This window comes from Vombatus ursinus, unplaced genomic scaffold, assembly GCF_900497805.2.
Source record: "Vombatus ursinus unplaced genomic scaffold, bare-nosed wombat genome assembly UNPS02014959.1, whole genome shotgun sequence".
NCBI lineage: Eukaryota > Metazoa > Chordata > Mammalia > Diprotodontia > Vombatidae > Vombatus > Vombatus ursinus.
The window spans coordinates 2,002,824-2,025,758 of NW_020954737.1; the positions used below are offsets into that span (position 1 = coordinate 2,002,824).

The 22,935-nt window shown below is 40.0% G+C and overlaps 1 protein-coding gene across 3 annotated transcripts in view; it reads left to right on the top strand.

Moving 5' to 3' along the window:
• Positions 1-22,935, top strand: part of CD86 (CD86 molecule) — a 162,944-nt gene that overhangs the window by 69,843 nt on the left and 70,166 nt on the right. For 2 of the 3 annotated variants that reach the window (XM_027845326.1, XM_027845330.1), the window contains exon 1: positions 14,456-14,579. The exons of the other annotated variant lie outside the window; for it this stretch is intronic. The gene's annotated coding sequence lies outside the window, so the exon portion shown is untranslated. Of the gene's footprint in view, positions 1-14,455; positions 14,580-22,935 lie in introns of those variants that run through there. 3 annotated transcript variants of the gene reach the window in all.

Genomic DNA, 22,935 nt, shown 5'->3' on the forward strand with positions numbered 1-22,935 from the left:
TCCTTACATCTGTGGTAATGCTACTTGTGTTGCACTGACCTGAAAGTATGTTAATATTAGCAGCTTATTTGGGACAGGGGGACACAAGATAAATGGATGACAATATTTTGAAGTTATAATCACAGAAAATCATTTCATCCCTTTTTTTGTGGAGGGAGGAAGGAAGAAAGTGAAGATGGGGGGGGAAGTGATGAAGGAGGGAAGATGGAAAGGCAGAAGAAAGGGTAGCAGAGGACTCCAAAAGAGCAGCGCAGATGAGGAGGACCAGCAAATGGCAGCAGAGAGTAACCTGACAAAGAAAGACCAGTGTCGTGGCCAAGAGGAAGGGAGAAAACCCCAACAGGTAGCCCAGAAGCCCAGCATGGCAATCTGTAGCTTTCTGACATCACTATATCAACTGGGTGACATTGGCAGCTCTGTGGGGTGAATACCCAGCAACAGTGCCAGAGGAAAAGAAGGATTTCAACAGGGATTCTAGAAGCCCAAGTCGCCTTGGTCATGTGTACTTCCCCATGCCCATATTCCATTTACATATGGTCCCTTGTCATTAATATTTCCTACTCATGTGTTCCCTCTCCCATTGCTAGCATGGTAACCTATGGGAAGGTCACCCTTGTTTATACAGGGGCATGTCCCTTGTCATTTATATTGCTATATGGTTTAATTAAATGTCTTTTGCTTCGAACTGGTATGGTTGTTCAAACATTGGTGAGTTATGGTTTTACAATTCTGATCCAAAGTTTGCCTGAAATGTGAATGTTTGTCTAGGAGCAAGAGCTGCATTTTCAGAACAAGGGAAACCATTAAAAGAGGCAGTCATGAGGCAGCTAGATGGCACCATGGATAGAGCACTGAAGTCAGGAGGACCTGAATTCAAATGCGGTCTTAGACCTAACACCTGACACTTGACACTTACTAGCTGTGTGACCCTGGGCAAGTCCCTTAACCCCAATTGCTTAAAAAAAAGAGAGAGAGGCAGTCACCAGTTACCTGAGCAGCCCATATTTAACCCCAGGATCCTGATCTCTGCCAGATACTCAGATCTTGTGGAATGGGGAGCTTGTAACATAGAATGGTATTTCTGTTCCATTGTAATAATGCTCTCTGATACAGACCAGAGGAGGTATTTTGGTCAGATTACCTCTCTGTACTCTATGTTGGACGATAAGACAATAATCCCAGAGACCCATTACCCCAAACTTAACCTAGAGGTGGATTTCCTTTTCTGATGTTTTCTCACTTTTTGCAAGAACTTGGACGAGTGCTTAGGTTAGATTCAGTTCGCAAGATGGTGAAACTTGCTCATCACACCATTCTCAAAGTTCCTGGAATGGGAAATGTGTCATGTTCTTTCCATTAGCCTTCTTTACTTCCTTCCTTCTCTTGGGGATGGGCACCTGAGGATGCCCATCAGGACAGACCTACTTAACCTGCTCTTAACCTTAATCTTACTCTTCTACTCAAAGGAGAACATGGGGTTCCTTGAATGGAAGAATAGGGCATCCCCAGGTCAGAGAGGTCCCCAAACAGAAGATTCTGTTTCCATCAGTCTTTGTCACTACCTCTCTTAGGTAACTTTCCCCTGACACCACTAGGGTATCAAGATGAGGGGATTTCTCCAGCAAAGACCTTGACTTTAGGCTCCATTTCTTCCCCATCCCCTCTCACACTTCCCCATTTGTATCCATGCCCTACTGAGTTCAATGCCAGATGTTGGTGACATCCATTCAAGAACATAATTATTTTTAACGTAGTGAAAAGGAATGGCCAAGTACAAGTTATGGAATAGAAATGTTACAGATATACAATCTTACATTAATCAATTAACTTGGAGTAGGTTTAAAGCAAGACTACAGGCAAGTCACTTTCTCTTCTTTGTGTTGACTCAGCATATGTTTCAGCCTACAAAAAATCTCTGACTATCCTTTTCCTTAATGATGATGTAGATGATGATAATGATAGCTAGCATTTATAGAAGGGGCAAGAGGTGGCCTTGGAGTCAGGAAGACTTGAGTTCAAATCTGGCCTCAGACACTTACTAGCTGTGTGACCCAAGGTAAGTCACTTAACCTGATTTGCCTCAGTTTCCTCATCTATAAAATGAGCTGGAGAAGGAAATGGTAAACCGTTCCAATACCTTTGCCAAGAAAACCCCCAAAAGGGGTCATGAAGAAGTCATTTTCATGACTGAAAATGACTGATTAACAACAACAACAAAATGAAAAGCATTCAAAATACAGAGACTTAGTAGAAGAAATGAATACCTTGTGGAAACAGGACCAGGTGCATGTCATTCTTGCGTTGTTTGCCACTAGAGCTGTCCCAAAGATGTTTTGGATGAGTCTAAAGAAGACGAAATTACATCCCAATGCTCTTATTCAATTACAAAAAGCAGGTCCCTTTATATATCTGTGTAATAGTCTGGAGAACATAAAATATAAAAGAATTATAGCTGGATAGTAACTTGTCTTCCAGCCATTTCTATTTGAGCCCCATAAAAAATATGAGAAATCATATGATAATCATAATACATAAAGGAACAATAGAAGAATAATGAATTGTTCCAGGACCTTTTTAGAGGCAGCTAGGTAGAGCAATGGAAAGAGTGCTGGGCCTGGAGTCAGGAAGACCTAAATTCAAATCCAGCCTCAGATACTTACTAGCTGTGTGATATTGGGCAAGTCATTTAATCTGTCTGCCTCAGTTTCCTCAACTGTAAAATGGGGACAATAATAACGCCTACCTCCCAGGGTTGCTGTGAGGATCAAATGAGATAATATTTATAAAGTACCTGGTGCATAATAGGAACTTAATACATGCTCATTCCCTTTCCTTATCTGAACTATTTAAGACATAAAATGAGAAGAATGACAATGAGTTCGTATTTGTAAAGTACCTTACGGTTTACAAAACACTTTATTTATATTATTTTTGGCTACTTGGTATAGAATCTGGAGAGAACTGGATTAAAATCCTGTCTCTAAAACTCTTGCCATTTGTGTGGCCAAGGGCAAGTCTTATCTAAGCCTCAGTTTCCTCATCTGTAAAATGACAAAAACAATGCCAACAGCACTTATCTCATAGGAGGTTATAAGAATCTAATGAGATTAGTGTGTGTAAAGCAAGTCATAACTCTTCAAATATTGTATAAATGTCACCTGTTATTTCATCTATCATAATCGTCTGAGATAAATATGATAATTATATCCTGAAGAAGTAAAATATTACAAAATCACAAAACTAGTTAGTGAAAAATCTGAAAGTACAATCATGTCTCTTGCATTTAATTACAATTCAACACTAAAGGTCCAGTTGTTCTGAACATACAAATCTATCCTGACTTCGGATTGGTGAATGTCTATGTGACTTGACACCATAGTTTTAGAATAGCACTAGGGGGGTCATTTTCTTCAGATTTGGCATATGCCTTCCCCTAAGGTACCCAAAGTTCTTGAATTCCCCTGATCTTTAGTTCCTTGTTATATGCCAGATTTCTAATTATAGTTTTTTGGAGGGTCCTCCCCACCAGTCTGGAAAACGTTAGCTTCTCTGACTTGAGCTGGACCTTTCAGTAAATCAGTTTAAGTACCAATAGGTTTTTCCCTTCTCTTCAAAGGAAAAAGAGCTCTAATCCTAAAGGGGTTGGGATTGTCCCTCAAATGAAGAATAACCTTTTATTACATCATTGCTCTAATGCTGGCATGTTATGACCTCCCTAGGTTCTGGGGTTTCCCTCATCCTTGTCCACACAGCAGCTTTTCCATGTAACGGAACTCATCTTCAGGTTGCCTTAAACCAGTGGTGTGCCGATAAATGTGTAACAGGCTCACTGGGAAAAAAATAACATGCTTAGGAAACACTTTTAAATTTGATCTGTATTACCAACATTTTCTCCATCATTTTCTTAAATGTAGACATCAGAACAATAAATCAAACCCTGATTTATGTGTTTGTCGATTTCTGAGGTGTAAATGTTTACCATGGAAATTTAACAATCTCTCTAGCCAGTAAGAGCCAACATCTCCAACTCATTGCTGCCTGCAACCTCCTCTTAATGCTCACCTCAACCCTGAATCCTGACTCAAATAAACTTCTTTAGCAATAAAGATATTTGGTATATTTATAGCAGCTCTTTTTGTGGTGGCTAAGAATTGGAAATCAAAGGCATGCCCATCAATTGGGGAATGACTAAACAAACTGTGGTATAGGATTATGATGAATATTATTGTGCTATAAGAAATGACAAACAGGATGATGTCAGAAAAACCTGAAAAGACTTACATGAACTGATGCATAGTGAAGTGAACAGAACCAGGAGAATGCTATACACAGTAACAGCAGTATTATTCAATGAAGAATTCAGTGAAGGACTTAGCTATTCTCAGCAATACAATGATCCAAGACAACCCCAAAGGACTAACAATGAAGTATATTCTCCACCTCCAGAGAAATAACTGATATTGTTTGAATACAGATTGAAACATGCTACTTTCGCTTTCTTTCATCTTTTTTCTTTTGAGTCTTCTTGTACAAAATGATTAATATGGAAATGTTTTACATAATTGCATATAAAATTGCATAATTGCATATATATCATATAATTGATATAAAACCTATATCAAATCATTTACAGTCTTAGGAGTAGGGGGGTGAGGGGAGAGGGAGAGAGGGAGGGATAGAGTTTGGAACTCAAAACTTTAAATAAAAATGTTTAAAAATTTTTAAAAAAGATATTTGGTCACTTTCCTTTACTTTCTGCCCTGGAACAAGGGCTGTATTCTCTTCTTGGTAACAAAACCTGCTAGTTGCATTCAAAATATTCCCCTCCTTTTCCCTCGGGTTGATTGCCTTTGCTTCTACTACTCTGGGGAAAGGTGTTACTGATCCCAAATGCCCAGAATGCTGCTGATTGGCTGTATAATCTTTGTAGATGGAGTTGGAAGATGGAGCCCAAGCTCTACCTGGAACAAGACTAATCCTTTGCATGGGGCACCACTTTCTTTTCTTTTTCTTTTTTTTTTTTCTTCGTAATGGTGGTGGGGGAGCAATCAGGATTAGGTGACTTGCCTAGAGTCATATAGGTAGTAAGTATCTGAGGCCAAATTTGAACTCAGGTCCTTGTGACTCCAGGACCTGTGCTCTATCCACTGTGCCATCTAGCAGCCCCTCTCCCCCTTCCCAGGCATGATTTTCTATCTTACATATAGATCCCTTACCTAGTTGGGAATAAACATGCTATTTTCTTTTCGGCCAATCTCTCAAGTTCTTTGCTCTCCAGTCTGGATGATCTGCTTTTGGGTGAGGTCTTTCTTGGGCTCTCTAGGAACCTAAACTGACAAAGTTTCCAATACTACCTCCATGAACTGAGTGGTCCGGCAATTACCTCAACAAACATTTATTAAGTATCTATTATGTGCCAGACACAGTTTTAGCTGCTGGGAGTACAATGATAAAGTGGAAACATTCTCTGCCCTCCAGGAGTTTACATTTTAGGGATGGTGATTGACAACTATCATGATAAATACCCTACCACTGAGATTCAATGACAGAGGCCTCCTTGTATTCCTTGCACAAAACACCTTATCTCCCAACTGCTGGCTGTCTCCCATGCCTGAAACTATTTCCCTCACATCCACCTCCTGGCTGCCCTGGATTCTTTCAATTCTCAAGTTAAAGTTCCACATTATATGGGGAGTCTTTCCCCATCCCCCCCCCCTTTTTTAGGCAATTGGGGTTGGTAAAAATTGTGTGACTTGCCCAGGGTCACACAGCTAGTAAGTGTCAAATGTTTGGTCTGAGGCTGGATTTGAAATCAGGGCCTCCTGACTTCAGAACTAGTGCTCTTTCTGCTGTACCACCTAGTTGCCCCTCCCCATCCCTTTTAATGCTAGTGTTTTTTCCCTCTGGGATGATCTCCAATTTGTCCTGTACATACTTTGTTTGTACATAGTTGTTTGTGTGCTGTCTCCCCATTAGACTGTGAGCTCCTTGAGAGCAGGGACTGTTTTTTTTTTTGCCCTTTCTTTTTACTAACTCGAGCCTCAAGTCCATTTACATATGACTCTGCTCAGTTACAGAAAATGATTACTGGAGCCTAGGCAGGGAACATCCAATAATCATTCTCTGTCACTAAGACTAATCTAATGCAGGTAGACTAGAGCTCTGGGTTGCATTTGTATCCCTAACACTTAGCACAATGCTGGCCTGTAGTAGATGTGAATAACTGCTTGTGTATCACTGTCACGCTGAGAAGTAAATATATAGTGTATACTAAATAGTACAAAGTAATTTCAAGAGGGTAAGGAGCACAGACAACTGGGGATAGAAGTGGTCTTTTGTAGGGCATGGCACCTGGATTGTGTTTTGAAGGACAAGTCTGTTTTGAATTTTGTTTTAAAGGTTATAAAGAATTGCTGAAGATTTTTATGACATAGACCTGTGTTTTTAGGAACATCAAACTGACATCTTTGTAGAGAACTGATTGGAAAGGGAAGAGATTGGAAGTAGTGATGCCAATTATGAGGCTACCATAATAGTCAAGATGATAGGTATGGAGGGCCCAGTGAGGGGAGAGGCAGCGAGTGGAGATAAAAATACAGATGGGAGTGATATTGGGAAGATAAAATTGAAAGTAGCAACTGATTGGATATGGGGGGTGTAAGAGAGAGGGAAGAGTCTAGGATGACTGTAAGCGAACCTTAGAAGGATGGTATTTTGGGGGGAATGGCTTTGTAAACCTTGGAGCACTGTATAAATGGGAGTTGTTCTTAGTGTTACTATCTTCATGGTTCTCATGGCTGAGTCCTGGACCCAAAGCCTGTTTTCTTCCTAGACAGAGCATATGTGAAATGACTAATTAGGACAATGCCACGTGCCATTGATTATTAAAATTCCTCTGGCAACAGATAAAACCTTTCATAGAGAGGGTTTAAAAAGAAACAATGAAATACTCTTGGGAGATGTAGAGATTGGTCTAAACTTATTCAAGCTGAGATTGTTAAAGCTTCAGAGAAAGTTTTGGTTTGTGAAGGTTAGAGAGAACTGAGACCATTGAGTGCCTCGCTGGAGTTAGGGAGTGAAAAAGGAGAAAGGAGTTCTGGGGGAAATAAAGGCAAAAATTCATCTGCACAATTTGTCAAGGCAATCTCTGCCTGAAGACAGTAGAGCACTAGAGATTCCGGAGTAGAGACCTTAGCATATCCCTTCCCCCCAAAACCTCAGACTTGACCCATTCTTTTTTAAGTATAAATTTGCATTTATATCTTTTGTTTTTACTATCTGCAGAATTTCTCCCAGTATCCATCCATCTCATATAACAAATAATATCTCAAAAGGGAAAAAAACCACAAAAAGTAGAAGAAAGGAAAAAAAAATTCAACAAAACTGATCCATGTATGGAAAATGAAAATATATTCAATGTTCCACATCTGATGACGTCCTCCCTTGGCAAAGATATGGGCTATGGATATATTCTGATATCTCTATTTTGGAGTCATGCTAGTTCTTTGTAATTTGGAAACATTCACTTTGCATTCTCTCTGGCTGTCCCCCATGCCTGGAATTCTCTCCCTCCTCCTCCTCTCCTACTACTGACCCTCCCTGGCTTCCTTTAAGTCCCTACTATAATCCCATTTTCTACAGGAAGACTTCTCCAGCTTCTCTTAATTCTAGTGCTTTCCCTTCCCCAGGCCCTCTTAATTTCAGTGCCTTCCCTCTGTCAAGTTTTTCCCTATGTATCATATATATCACTTGCTTTGTATATAGTTGTATGCGTGTTGTCTCCTCCGTTAGATTGTAATGTAGAGAACAGGGACTATCTTTTGCCTCCTTTTGTATCCTTAGCACTTAGCACAGAGCCTCACACACAGCAGGCTCTTAATAAATATTTATTGATTGATTGGTTGATTGATCATTTTGTGGTGGTTGTTCTTTCCATTTATGCTGTTATAGTATTTGTGTGTGTGTGTTTGTGTGTGTGTACGTGTGTGGTACCTAGGTAGCACGGTGGATAGAGCTCTGGGCCTGAAGTCAGGAAGACTCATTTTTCTGAGTTCAAAACTGGCCTCAGATACTCACTAGCTGTGTGACCCTAGGCAAGTCACTTTACCCTGTTTACCTCAGTTTCTTCATCTGTAAAATGAGCTGGAGAAGGAAATGGCAAACTACTCCAGTATCTTTACCAAATGGGGTCATGAAAAGTCAGACACGACTGAAAAATGACTGAACAACAATAGTGATTGTGGATACTATTTTCCTGGCTCTGGTCACTTTATCCTGTATAAGACGGTGTAAATCTTTCCATGTTTTTCTGCATTCGTTAATATTAATTGTTTCTTACACCACAGTAATATCCCATTACATTCATGTGTCTCAGCTTGTTTAGCTAGTTCCCAAACAAAGGGCATCTACTTTGTTTCCAATTCTTTGGTATTATAAAAAGTGCTCCTATAAATATTTTTATCTGTATAAGGACTTTCTTCTTATTGATGACCTCCCTTGAGGTGTAAGCCTAGTAGTGGAATCTCTGGGTTAAAGAGTATGGACATTTTGGTCATTAGTATGGGCATTTTAATAATTTCATCCACATCATTCCAAATAGCTTTCCAGAATGATTGTACTGATTCATTACTCCATTAACAACCAACTAGTGTATCTTCCTGCAACCCCTCCAACATTGACTATTCCCATCTTTTGTAGTCTTTGGCAAGCTGCTGGATGTGAAGGGAAGCCTTAGTTGTTCTGATCTGAATTTCTCTTATTTTTAGTGGTCTGGAACATTCTTATGGTTGTTAATAGTTTGTAATTCTTTTGGTAACTGTTTATGCATATCCTTTGAGAATGACCAACCCATTAGTTTCTAAGACTAGTCTTGACTGGTCTATACAAGTGAGACAAAAACACGTACAGGATACCCTTTTCATGGTAACAAGAATCTCAAATTCTAGTCTAATTTACATCCCTTTTCTGTATGTCAAGTGAGATGAGAAAGGGAGAGGAGGGCAGAGTTTTCTAACCTGTGGGCCTTGTACTCTCTCAGTAGTTAAATAGAAGCAGTGATCAAAATTGGGGGATATAGGACACAAATACATCCACTTAAATCAGTCAACAAAAGTGAAACTAACCAGTGAATCTGCTCCAAGCAACAGGGAACATAGTTAAGTGATAATTTAATATTGTACACACAAATGAGATCAGTTTTGGATCTGTGCTTCTGTTGAGCATCATCTTTGCCCAATCTAACATCATTGCTGCACTAGTTAGTCATGGGCTAATCACCCAAGATACTTTGTGACTGAATGCTGCTTACAGGCTTTGAACATGGAGTGTGTAAACTTGAAGTTAAACAATCTTTACATGAAACTTAGAAGTACTATAAAGTCTATCATATTTCTCAACATCATTCATTTGGTTAAGCATAATATAATAAGCTAATTTCTCCCAAAACTGCTACTTTAAAAATAGAAATAACTTTTAAAAATTAATCATTTAAGCTTTCATTTTCCTAAAGTTTTAATTTTCTCCAAAGTAAAGTGAAATATATCTTTGTGATGTATAACTATGTAACTGGTTTGAAAAGAAAATCAACTTACAGCACTGAAATCAAGTGCAAACAAAGAAAATAGAGAGTTAAAGTAGCAAAAATATAAAAGAATAAAGTAAAAGGTAATTAGATTCACAAATATTACTATTAACAGAAAGACTGTTTTGGTTGTTTGACATGAAAGCTTCAGCTGTAGAAAGCATGAAACCTAATATAAATTGATGTGAGATCTTGCAAGTGTACATGTAGAATATTTTATCTAGACAAGATAATTTTCCAGAGAATATTAGATACTAAATAAGCAAAAACAAACTTAAAAAAACCCTGTTTATGACATTAAATAGATTACTTATAGTAGCATATGATACTACTTCTGGAATTGCTAAATGTAAGAAGCTTAGTTCAAAAAAGGAAACATTGATATTAACTGGACCTGTTATATATCATGTCATATATATATCATATATATGTATATATAGTTTTATATATATGTATATCTATATATTTATATCTATATCTATATATTGAAATTGTGCTTGATAAATCATGCTCAAAGCAGCACTGAATGGTTCCTCTTGCAGATAAAATAGTAGGAAAGAAAATTTCCCATATATCTGAGAACTTTTGTTATCTATTAATCAAGAAACTAAAATCTTCCTATTTTGCGTTACAAATGGATGAAGCAAGAGATATAATTACTATATATCTTATATAAATATACACATCTTTACATGTGCATATATGTGTGTGTGTGTGTGTGTGTGTGTGTGTGTATAAAATTTCATTTGATCCTTACAAAAACCTTTGAGGTTCAGGGGCAGCTAAGTGGCACAGTAGATACAGCACCGGCCCTGGAGTCAGGAGGACCTGAGTTCAAATCCCGTCTCAGACCAGACACTTGACACTTACTAACTGTGTGACCCTGGGCAAGTCACTTAACCCCGATTGCCTCGCCAAACAAACAAACAAACAAAAAAAGACCTTTGAGGTTTTAGGTACTATTTATTATTCCCATTTTATAGTTGAGTAAACTGAGATTGAGGGAGGTTAAATGACTTGTAACAGCTATTAGGGGGCAGTTAGGTGGCACAGGCCTGTAGTCAGGAAGACCAGTATCTCTGCCAAGAAACGCCAAATAGGGTCACGAAGAGTCATACACAACTGAAAAAATGACATAACAACAGCAATAACAACACAGCTATTAAAGTGGTTGAAGCAGGACTCAGATATAGGTCTTCCTGACTTACTGCATCATTAAGCTGCCTTCTGGGAGAGGACAAAGGGAACAGAAGTAATGAGGAGTAGTGGTTACTGGTGACTTTTATGTCCCCACTTCCTCAAGAACCACAGGGCCCATTATCAGAGCTATCGCCTCTTACACTTTCAACCACTGTCACCAAGTTAAGATAAAAGACCAGGTTCCCTAAAGGTTGGTGTGATGCCACCCTCTTCCAGAATAAAACCTTGGTTGAGCAGATACATAACTATAGATCTAAAATTTCTGGAAATGTTGGAGTTTTTCAAGCAAAAAGAAATAATTGTGTGGTTTTTAGTTTTGTTTGGGTGGAAGAGTTGGGAAATGTGGGTGATGAATGAGGGGAAGGAGATCAAAGAGGCAGGGTTCAACTGGCCCTCAGTGTTCTGAGCATACAGAACTACAGCGCATATACCCTGAAAGGCAAAAACACAAAAGTAACCCTTGTTCACAAAGGGAGAGACCACGTGTAAATAAGACACCCAAAGAATAGGAGAAAGTTAACTTTAAAGAGGAAGGCTTGAATGACAGATCTATGGTTCCAAACCTCCTATACACATTCCCCAGCAGGATGTGAGAAGCTTGTCAAAGAGTTAAAAGGAATATTTGGTAAATAGTTATATTATCCTATTATAATTCATTTAATGCCTATTTTATTTCCTATTGCTTGGTGAACCCTAGAGTTTATTTCCTCTTACATTGAATATAGGGGCAGTTATGTGGCACAGTAGATAGAATTCTGGACCTGGAGTCAGGGAGACTCAGGTTCCTGAGTTCAAATCCGGCCTCAGACACTTACTAGCTGTGTGACCCTGGGCAAGTCACTTCACCCTGTTTGCCTCAGTTCCTCATCTGTAAAATGAACTGGAGAAAGAAATGGTAAATCCACTCTTTTGCTAAGAAAACTTCAAAGAGATGGATATGGCTGGGAGATGACTGAACAACAACAAATATTGAATATTGAGAAGGTTTACTAAAAATTAAAGGATACAGGGACTGAAAAAGACTATGAATATACAGTTTAGATAGTTTTCTATGAAAATCTTACTACTCCCAGGATGTAAACAGTTTTGTGGGAGTAAAGGCTAGAAAACAATATGGAAAAACATGATCTTAAACTTGTGTTCATTATTTTATAAAGCAGTTCAACATTCAAAAATTTTCATTCACTACTTACCTGCAATTTTCATAAAACAAAACATTCTGGGGGTGGGGGTGAAGGACATTTATTCATTCGTTCACCAAACATTTATTAAACCCCTCCTGTTTATTAAGCCCTTCCTGTGTGCCAAATAGGGCAGCAAGGTGGTGCAGTGGATAGAGTGCCAGGCTTGGAACTAGAAGACTCATCTTCCTGATTTCAAATCTGGCCTCAGACACTTACTAGCTGGGTGAACCTGAGCAAGTCTCTTCACCCTGTTTGCCTCAGTTCCTCATTTGTAAAATGATCCAGAGAAGGAAATGGCAAACCACTGGAGTGTCTCTGCCAAGAAAACCCCGAATGGGGTCATGAAGAGTTGGACACGACTGAAAAATGACCAAACAACAAGTATGCCAAGTACTACGTTAGGTGCTGGAGAACCAAAGATGAAATGAAAACAGTCCCTGCTTCAAGGAGTCTACATTTAAACCAGCTGTACACAAATAAATAGAAAATATATAGATAATAGGAATCTGGTGCATGTGCATGTGCAACTCCCATTAGCTTGCTAAGATGGGTTCTCTCCACGGAGAATGCTAGAGAGCTGTGTCTGGGAAAATTATGATGACTTGAGAAGGAAGTGTTTCAGAAGTAATAGAGTGCATGTAGACATTCTGTGGCTGGCATTGAAGCTGGGGCTCTTTGATTGGCTGCATATACATTCAAGGGCTCATTGTTTCAGTTCTCATGAGGGGGCTCCAAGTGAAGGATGTGAATGAAACCTATGACCTTATGGGTTAGAAAGGTCTGGAGGGCTACTCTGTCTCCTGTAATTCCTAAATTCAGGTTTGCAGCCAGCATAGCATTGATGATCCAAAGAGCAAGGGGTGACCTTTGTGAATGATCTTTGGGGTTCTGCCCAGCAGTTAGTTGAGACAGAGGCTCATCAGGCAGTCATGCCATATCTGGACATGAATTTTGGTAGGACCAATGCTGTGTAGGAACTGAGCTAAGTTTCTGGATTACTCCCCCAGAGGCTGAAGTATATAGGGGAGAGTTTACCCCAGAAATGTTGGGAAGGGGAGAATGTTTTTATTTTTGCTTGCCAGTTTGTTCTGTCTGTATCTTTGAAGTCAATATCCTTTTGGAAAAACTAATCATTGTTAGATGTTAAATGGATGGTGTACTAGTCATCAGCCTCTCAGCAATGGGGGAACCTAGTACCTAGTAGGGCTTGAGCTAAGAACAGTAAAAAAAAAAAAAGCAGAAAGAGTCTGGAACCTTGAGGAGAGATGTATTCTGCATGACCTTGAGGCAGTGAGCAAGAATGTACATGTTACATATGCAAAGTCAATTTAGAGTAATTTTAGCAGGAGAGGGATGGAAAGGCACTAGCAACTTGGAGGGCATCAGAGTAGGCCTTGTGCAATAGGTTTACTTGAGCTTTGAAGGAAGCTAGGAATTCTCAGAGGCAGCTGTGATGAGGGAGTACATTCTGGGCAGCCTGTGTGACAATGCTCTAAAGGAGGAACAGAAAGTAAGCCATTTTGGCTGAAATGTCGAAAAGGGACATAGGAGTATGTGAAGGGGAATAGTGTGGACTAAGCATGGAAAGAAAAATAGGCTTGATTATAAAGAAAGGGCTTTACATTTCAAGCAGGCATTTGACAAGGGGCAAGAAGGAGCCCCTGGAGCTTCTGGAACAGGGGAATAATATAATTAGAATCGTGCTATAGGGATATGGATTTGGCAGGCGTGTGGAAGGATGGATTGGAAAAGGAAGAGTTTTGAGTTAAAGAGACCAATTAGGAGGCTATTGCAATAGTTCAGACAAAAGGAGGGAGCAGCATGAACCAGAGGGATCTTTTGGAGTCTTTAGTTCTCTGTCTAAAAGTAAAAGGCTTTAACTTTGATGGTAAAGGGTAAACTTCGATGCAGTTTGGCTTGGGCTTAGAGTTGTGAGTGGATTGTTTGGTTTCAGTAAATGTCTGGAAGGGGCATAGAAGGCCCATTCAAACAAGAAAGGACTTGGGAACTTTAGCATGTGCTCAGAGGTCTTGGGACATTTCATCAGTGCTGACATGAGTATAAATGCAAAGTAATTTTGTTGTGTGGCTTGTACAGCCTCTTGGTTTAGTCTTTTCTATTATGGTTTCCCCATTTTGCAGCTAAGGAGGGGATTCCCACATACCCCCAGAAATGTGGACAGGAAAGACTTGTGGTGAATGGTTCAGGGAGGGGGCAATTTGTGCTTCATCAGTGATTCACCCTGGACTCTATTCCTGACCCCCTAGTTATCCTCCACAAAATCCCCAAAGACTTGATTATGAAATCAAGAAGACTGAAAAGCCAGGTCCTGGGGTTATTGGCTTGTATTCTTGTTTGTGTCACCAAGAATCTTCAAAGTAGGCTACAAACTATATGATTCTAACCAGGGAGGAAAGAGTTACATTTTTCTATGAGGGTGGGGAAATTCACAGATGAAAAAGAGGAACAATTCAGAATGAAGAGTTATTACTTGAGAGAGAGACTTCAGTGTAGCATCTTTGCCCAAGTACAGAGAAAGGAGCTGCCAGGCGCCAGGCAACAGGTGAAGGAATCTCCGTGATTTGGAGACAGTGCAAGGACCAGTCCACCATTGGGTGAGTGAGAGTTTGGTTGCTTTTTTTAAAGGCATCTCTAAATTATCTAAACTCAAAATGAGACTGACCTTCTTATAGATACAGAACTGGAAGGGACCTTCGTAGTCATCTAGCCCTCATTTACAGACAAGAAAACTGAGAACTGGAGAGTTTATTGGCTTCCTCACGGACATGAAGGTAGTGCATGGCAGAAGTGGGATTGGAACCCAGGATATCTGACTCCAAATCTAGGGTTCTTTCTCCTGCAAAAGCCATGTATGCCATGGAACTTAATTAACCTCTTTGGGCTTCAGTTTCTTCATGTCCATTGAAGGGGTTGGACTAAAGGACTCCTAAATTTCATTCCAGCTTTAAAGTTATATGATCAACTAAAATAATGTGTACAGTGTTTTGCAAAACTTAACATGCTATGTAAATATAATAATAATTAATAAACAAATAATTAGGATAATATACTGTAATGATTATTGTTAATAATTAGCATAATATACCATACTGTAATCTCTAATAATTAGTGTAATATGCTATAATACTTACTGTTATGACCAGACGGTCAGAACAATGTGCTTAAAGCTAAGCCTGTGGTGGAAGTGAAGGTAATGGGGCAGTTTGACGGAAGGAGCACTGGAGGGAAAGATAGTGAAAGGATACTCTGACTCAGTTTCTATCTTTCTGTGGCCACTACTGCCTCTTCCCCAGAGAGTTATATAAACTTCTTGAGAGCTGGGACTGCCTCACTCCTGTACGGTGTATCCCTTGTACTTAGTATAGTACCTGGCACACAGTAGGTGCTTAATAAATGCTTGTCCATTGATTGATACTTCTAGTTCAGAGATAGAGAGTTCCAAAGGCCACTGAAACACAGATGGGAAAGACTCAGTTTGAAAGGCACAAAACCTTCCCAAAGTCGCTAAATTTAGCTTTAGGAAGTTTTTTTTTCTGTTTGTTTTGTTAATTATGTTTCATTCAACTAGCTTTTAAGATTAAGAACAATTAATGTAAAACATAGTTTGGTGTCATAAAAAGAGCACTGAGTATTTTGAGTCAGAGAATCTGAGTTCAAATCCCAAGAGCATAGGGCAAGTGAACAGAAATCCTGGCTCTGCTACTTAGTCACTGCATAATGTTAGGCAAGTCATTTCTGCTTTTTGGGACTCAGTTTCTTCATTTGTAAAATGAGAGAGTTGTACTAGATGATCTCCAAGGTTCCTTCCCTCTCTAAGTCTATGACCCTATGTCAGTTAATGGGGGAAAATAGACTGAGGCAAAGAGGAGAATAAAAAGTGGAAGAAGGAATAGGATGGGAAAGAGAGAGATTCCCAGATATCCGCACATCCACGGACATCAAGCCACACTGAGTAGGCTTGGAGGTGAAGGCTCAGGAAGGTTCAGTTTTGATTATATTTTTTTGTTCACTTGTGGTACAGGTATCTGACTTAGTCATCTGACTACTCTTTCAAATGTATTGGAAATCCCTTTTCTACTTTTATTTTTAATCTTCGGGGTTAAAATTTTTTTAAAAATCCAAAGTCCACATTGAAGCTTTTCCACCTGTCAAAGTGACAGATCAGTATGTCTGATGTCACACCCTCTTTTCTTCTCCCTCCATACTACTTTGCTCAGTGATCTCATCAGCTCCCATGGATTTAATTAACATCTCTATGCTGATAATTCTCAAATCTATCTATCCTGTCCCAATATCTCTGCTGACCTGTAATCTCCCATCTCCAACTGCCTTTCCGATATCTTGAATTGGAAGTCCAGTAGACATCTTAAACTCAATATTGTATGTCCGAGGAAGAATTCATTATCTCCTCCACTAAATCCTCCCCCACTCCTCCTCTATTACTTATAGAGGGCATCAACCTCCCCTAGTCCCTCAGGCTCACAACCTAGGAGTCATCCTGGAGTCCTCACTATTTCATACCCACCAGCAAAGAGATGAGTTAGGGCAGAGTTCTCACCCTTTGATGTGTCATGGATACCCACCTTGGTATCTTTTACCAAGGCCTGTCGATTTCACCTTTCCAACTTCTCTGTAATACATTCCCTTCTCTCCTTGAGACTGCTACCTGTGGGGCAAACCTTCATCACCTCACATGTGGATTATTGCACTAGGCTGCTGGTGGGTCTGTCTGCCTCACGTCTTTTTCCACTGCAATCTATCCTCCATTCAGTCACTAAAGCGAATTTCCTAAAGCTTTTCAGTCTTCTTGATTTCATAATCAAGTCTTTGGGGATTTTGTGGAGGATAACTAGGGGGTCAGGAATAGAGTCCAGGGTGAATCACTGATGAAGCACAAATTGCCCCCTCCCTGAACCATTCACCACAAGTCTTTCCTGTCCACATTTCTGGGGGTATGTGGGAATCCCCTCCTTAGCTGCAAAATGGGGAAACCATAATAGAAAAGACTAAACCAAGAGGCTGTACAAGCCACACAACAACTGAACCCAACCTGCCCTTCCTCTTCCCTGTACACGTGTGCACACTTGTGTGTCTGTAATCAGGACTCAAGGACAAGTTAGAGTCTCTTCTGCCCTTGGCACCAGCAAAGAGATGAGTTAGGGCAGAGTTCTCACCCTTTGATGTGTCATGGATACCCACCTTGGTATCTTTTACCAAGGCCTGTCGATTTCACCTTTCCAACTTCTCTGTAATACATTCCCTTCTCTCCTTGAGACTGCTACCTGTGGGGCAAACCTTCATCACCTCACATGTGGATTATTGCACTAGGCTGCTGGTGGGTCTGTCTGCCTCACGTCTTTTTCCACTGCAATCTATCCTCCATTCAGTCACTAAAGCGAATTTCCTAAAGCACAAGTCTGATCGTGTCACACCCCTACACATAAGACTCTAGTGGCCTCCTACTGTTTCCAGAAACAAATACAAAATGTTCTTCATAACCTAGCCTCCTCCTATCTTTTCAGTCCTCTTCCACTTTACTCCCCAATATGTACTCTTCTCTTCAATCCGTGACACTGACCTCCTGGCTGTTCCATGAACAAGACATTCCATCTTTCTACTCTGGGCATTTTCTATGGCTCTCTCCCACGCTTGGAACCCTCTCTCTCTTCTACTCTGACTGCTGACCTCCGTAGCTTCCTTTAAGTCTCAACTAAAATCTCATCTTCTACAGGAAGCCTTCCCCAACCACTCTCAATTCCAGTGCCTTCCCCTATTATATCCTGTTTATCCCATATGGAAGGCAGGAACTGTTTCTATCCCCTTTTTACATCCCCAGAACTCAGCACAGTGCCTGGTACACAGTAGGTATTTAATAAATGTTTATTGATTAATTGATTCAGGATCAAATATAATCTTTCATTCAGTATTCTTTTATGACCTTTATTTTACAATCTAGTGACACAAGCTTCCTTGCTGTTCCTCAAACAAGGCACTCTATCTTTCCACTCTAAGCATTTTCTGTGGCTGTCTGACATGCCTAGAATTTTCTCCCTCCTCACCTTTGCCTCCTGACTTCTTTCAATTTTCAGCTAAAATCTCCAAATCTTTCTTAAATATCTCCTTCTTACCCTTAATGATAGTTCCTTCCTTCTGAGATTATCTCCAATTTATTACATAAAAATATATATGCAAGCATACACATACACATATGTAGTATACATGTATAAGCACACACATGTATATACACACATACACAACACATGTCTATATGTGCTGTGTGTGCACATATGCACTACAGGTATATACATGTATGTAGTACTTGTGTATACATACACACATGTGTATATATGCACAAATGCATACATATGTAAATATGAAAATATGCAATTTTCATGTAGTCTCTCTCTTTAGACGTGAGCGCCTTGAGAACAGGGAATGTCTTTTGCTTTTCTTGGTATTCCCAGTCCTTGCCTCAGTGCCTAGCACATAATAATCACTTAATAAATGTTTACTGACTATCTGTGAAAGAATAATTTAGGATTTAGAACCTTAAAAGTTTCTGGCCGTTGGCTACCTAGGTTGGCCAAATCTCTCTCCCTCTCTCTCCCTTTCTCTCTCTCTCTGTCTCTGTCTCTGTCTCTGTGTCTGTCTCTGTGTCTCTGTCTTTCTCTGTCTCTGTCTCTCTCTCTCTTTTCTCTCTCTCTCTGTGTCTCTGTCTCTCTCTCTTCTTTGTCTCTGTCTCTCTCAAAGGTAAGAGCTCTCTCATTCAAAAGTATTTGAAAGTTCCTTTGGAACTATCATTTGACTCATTTGTCAAAGTCTTTTTACTAAAACAAATTGAGGGAGAGGTCAGGAGGAGACATCAATCTGGGTCTTGATGGGAATATGCAAAAATATTCAGCCAGACACCCACCCACCCAACTTAATCACTTTTAGAAATAAATGATACCCATGTCTGGCCAGATATAATCAGAGAGGGCATCCACCTCTTGGGTACAGTGTGAGAATCAGCCATAAGCCCCCATCCCAAATATCTCTTGTCCTCATGCCTGGAACTTCACCATTTAGTATATTAACTTGTGTCAAGCATTCTTTTCTCCTGATACTCTTTAAAAAATGCAAACACTTTTGAGAAAGGCAAAATATTAGGGCCCTAACACCTTGGTGTGAGTGAGTTTATCAGATCTTTCAGTGGATGTCAGAACTGAACCCAACCTGCCCTTCCTCTTCCCTGTACACGTGTGCACACTTGTGTGTCTGTAATCAGGACTCAAGGACAAGTTAGAGTCTCTTCTGCCCTTGGCACCAGCAAAGAGATGAGTTAGGGCAGAGTTCTCACCCTTTGATGTGTCATGGATCCCCTTGGCAATCTGATTCTGAGGGCTATGGACCCCTTCTTAGGACATTGTCTTTAAAGCCATAAAATAAAAATAAATAGGATTATAAAGGAAACCAATCATAATGAATACAGTTATCAAAAAAAATTTTTTAATAAAAACAAGCAAGTTCATAGATCCCAGGTTAAGAACTCCTGATATTAGGGGTTTTCTAATGGCAGAATCTCTAGTAATGATGAGACTATGAAAGAGAGAAGAGGCTTCTGGTGAAATTTTTGTTTCCATACCTTTTGTATTAATAAGTAGAAAAACCAAAGTAGAATTAGAACTGGGAAGCGTTCAGACATCTTCTTGGAAGGCGTTAAAGATCAAGTGGATGTAAGAAAAAAAATCCCTAGAGGTGCTACAAAGGTAAATTACAAACGAATCCTACTCAGTAAATCCCCAGAATAAAATGTTACCCAGCCTTTTTATCTACTTCAACCAATGGAATAAATGAGTATTTATTATATGTCCACTATCTATAACCCATTGAACTAGGTACTGTGAGAATATAAGAAGAACAAGAGTAGAAAATCCATCTGCTTGAGAGTTAAGAGATCTGAGTTCTTGCCCCGGCTCTGCTATCAATTTGTTGTGTTACCTAGGGCAAGTCACTAACCCTTTCTGGGCTTCACACTTTTTATTTGTGAAATGAGAAAGTTGGACTAGGATAACTCTATGATCTCTTCCAGCTCTAACATACTCTGAGGCTGTGACTTAGTTGGGGAGAGAAGTCCAACCTACATAAAAACAGCAGCAAGCTTGCTAGAAAATAGAATATAATTAAGTGCTAAATTGTGTGGAAGAGACTTCGTGTGTATGTGGTGGTGGGGGGGTTGGAGATAAGAGGAAAAGGGGTAATAGTCAGGGAATTATCACAGTGAGTAGGATAAATGGGAGAGGGGTAGGTGAATGGAAGCCAAAAGAGAACTGGGCAAGTGTCAAGGTAAGCCTCTGATCCCAGGGAGTTAATCAGTAAATATTTATTAAGCACCTACTGTATTCCAGGCACTGGGGATACAGAGACAAAAAAATACTTCATGTCTTTGAGGAGAAAGAACATACAGAAAATACATACAGAGTAAATATAAAACAGGGATAAACCTCAGGGAGAAGGCAAATTTAAGGGAAGCCAAGAATTCCTGGCTTGGGGCAACATATTCCAAGGCACAGAGATGCCACATGGAAGGTAGTGCAGGAGAAAGAGCACATCAGCCAGTTTGACTGGAACGTGAAGAAGGGGAATAATGTTTGATAACCCTGCAAAGGTAGACTGGTTGTGAATGACTTTAAATGCCTGCCTCACAGGTTTGTATTTTATCCTAGAGGTAACGGGGAGCCACTGGAGGTTTTTGAGTCAGGGAGTGATGCGGCATTATCCTGTACCTTAGGGAAATTCCTTTGCTGTTATGTGGAAAATGGATTAGAGCAGTGAGAAAAGATGCAGGGAGACCAATTAAGAGGCAATGAGGGTCTGAGCTAGAATGATGGCTCTGTGAATAGAGAGAAGGGGGATATATGGGAGACATGGTGTGGGGCCACAATTAACTTGGCAATGGATGGCATCTGGGAAAGTCAGGAATGATGGTAAGGTTATAGGCCTGGGTGACTGGAAGAATGGTAGTGTCCTTGACCAAATAGGAAGAAAAGTGAGTTTGGAGGGAGCGGGGAAAGTTGATGAGACCTGCTTAGGACATGCAGAATTAGAGATGCTTGCAAGATATCCAGTAGGGAAATAGCCATCGAGCAGTTGATGATGAGGGGCTGGATGTCTATATCTGTAGATAAGTACGTATATGGAGTCATCGGAATATAAATGAGAATTGAATCCATGGGAGCTGATGAGATCATTCCAAGAAAGGGCATAGAAAAAAAAAAAGAGAAGAGAGTAATTTACTGTGGTCAAGAGCAAGCAGTATGAGAGGTGGGGGAAAATGCTGAGTGAGCTCAGGGTTAATACGTGTCAGTTCATATTTTGTTTTGTTTCATTTTTAAAACATTCTTTTGGATTCTATATGTCCTAAACTATGGAGATAGCTGAAGTTGCTTTATCTTTGGTACATTATTTCTGTTTTGGACAGGTGGAGGGTTTGTGGTGATCTGAGATAACATGTTGCTCACATGACCTGGAAGTCTTGACTGTATGACTTTGAGAATACTCTCTCACCTTACTTGTGTCTCTTAATTTCTCTAACTTCCTTTAAGACTCAGGTCAAGTTCCACCTTCTGCAGGAGGACTATCCCAGTCCCTGCAGCTGCTAGTGCCTTTTCCTCATTTACTTGGAACATGGGTAAAATGATGATAATGGTGGTGGTGGTGGTGGTGGTGATGATGATGATGATGGCAATAGCTTTTATATAGAACTTTAAGGTTTGCAAATGTTATCACATTGGAAATAAAATAGAGTTGAAGAAACAGGTTTGAACACTGTCATTATAAAATGTAGGGTATTGTTACCTTGTTAATATTTTGGTATCCATTAGACCTTTCTATCTTTGGCCTCGTTGCAGATATATGCCCAATAATGGAATGGCTGGGTCAAAGGCGAGGACGATTTTGATCCCCTCCCTGCCTCTAAATAATATAAAATTAATATGATGTAGTGAATAGAGACTTTGCTTCCAATTCAGGAAGACCTGAACTCAAGGCCTGCTTCTGACATTTACTGACTAAATAGCTATAGGCAAGTCACTTAAACTCTCAGTGGGCCCAGGCAATGTTCTAAGATCATTAAGTTGCAAAAAAAAAATGATGATCTGCACTGATAGAGGAAACTTCCTAAAGGGACAGATTGCGAAGGGTTTTAAAGTTGCTTTTTCATGTATACTTTATATGCCCTTCACAATCTGTCCCTCGACTACCTTTCCCGTCTTTTACTTTATTTCCTTCCAGGCATGTGACAACAGTCTTGTTACTCACGCAGGATGCTCCATCTCCTGACTCTTTCACCTTTTCTTGGCCATGCTAAAGGTTTGGAAGGATCTCCCTCCTCACCTCCATTTCCTGGCTTCCTTTGATACTTAGCTCAAATCCTTCCCTCTGCAGGTTGCCTTTTCAGATCTCCTCCAGCGGCTAATGTCGTCCTATCTCATTACTCTCATTTACACTGTGTAGATCTTTTATGTGCAATATTTTTGTATGTTGTCTCCCCCCCCATCAGTGGGGGTCTGTTTTTACCTTTCTTTGGATCCCCTTCACTTAGGACAGTGCCTGCCACAAAGCACTTAATAAATATTTGTTGATTTGTTGAATGGGAGTGAAGGTGGAGGGCAGATTAAGAAAGGCTTCATCTAATGTAGAAGGTAGTACTTGAGTTGACTAGGGAAGGAAACAAGGGATCCCAATGCTGAGAGAAGATGGAGTGAATTCCAAGCAGAGGGGACAGACCGTACAAAAGCAGAGGCCAGAGGAAGAGTATCATGTATGAGGAACATAAAGAAGGCCAGTTTGCCTGGATCACAGTGTGTGTGAGAAGGTGAGTCATAGGTAATAAGATTAGAAAAGTAGTTTTGGGGACACTTCGTGACAGGCTTTATTTATGTATTAAGTAGAGAAGTTTATATCAGACTC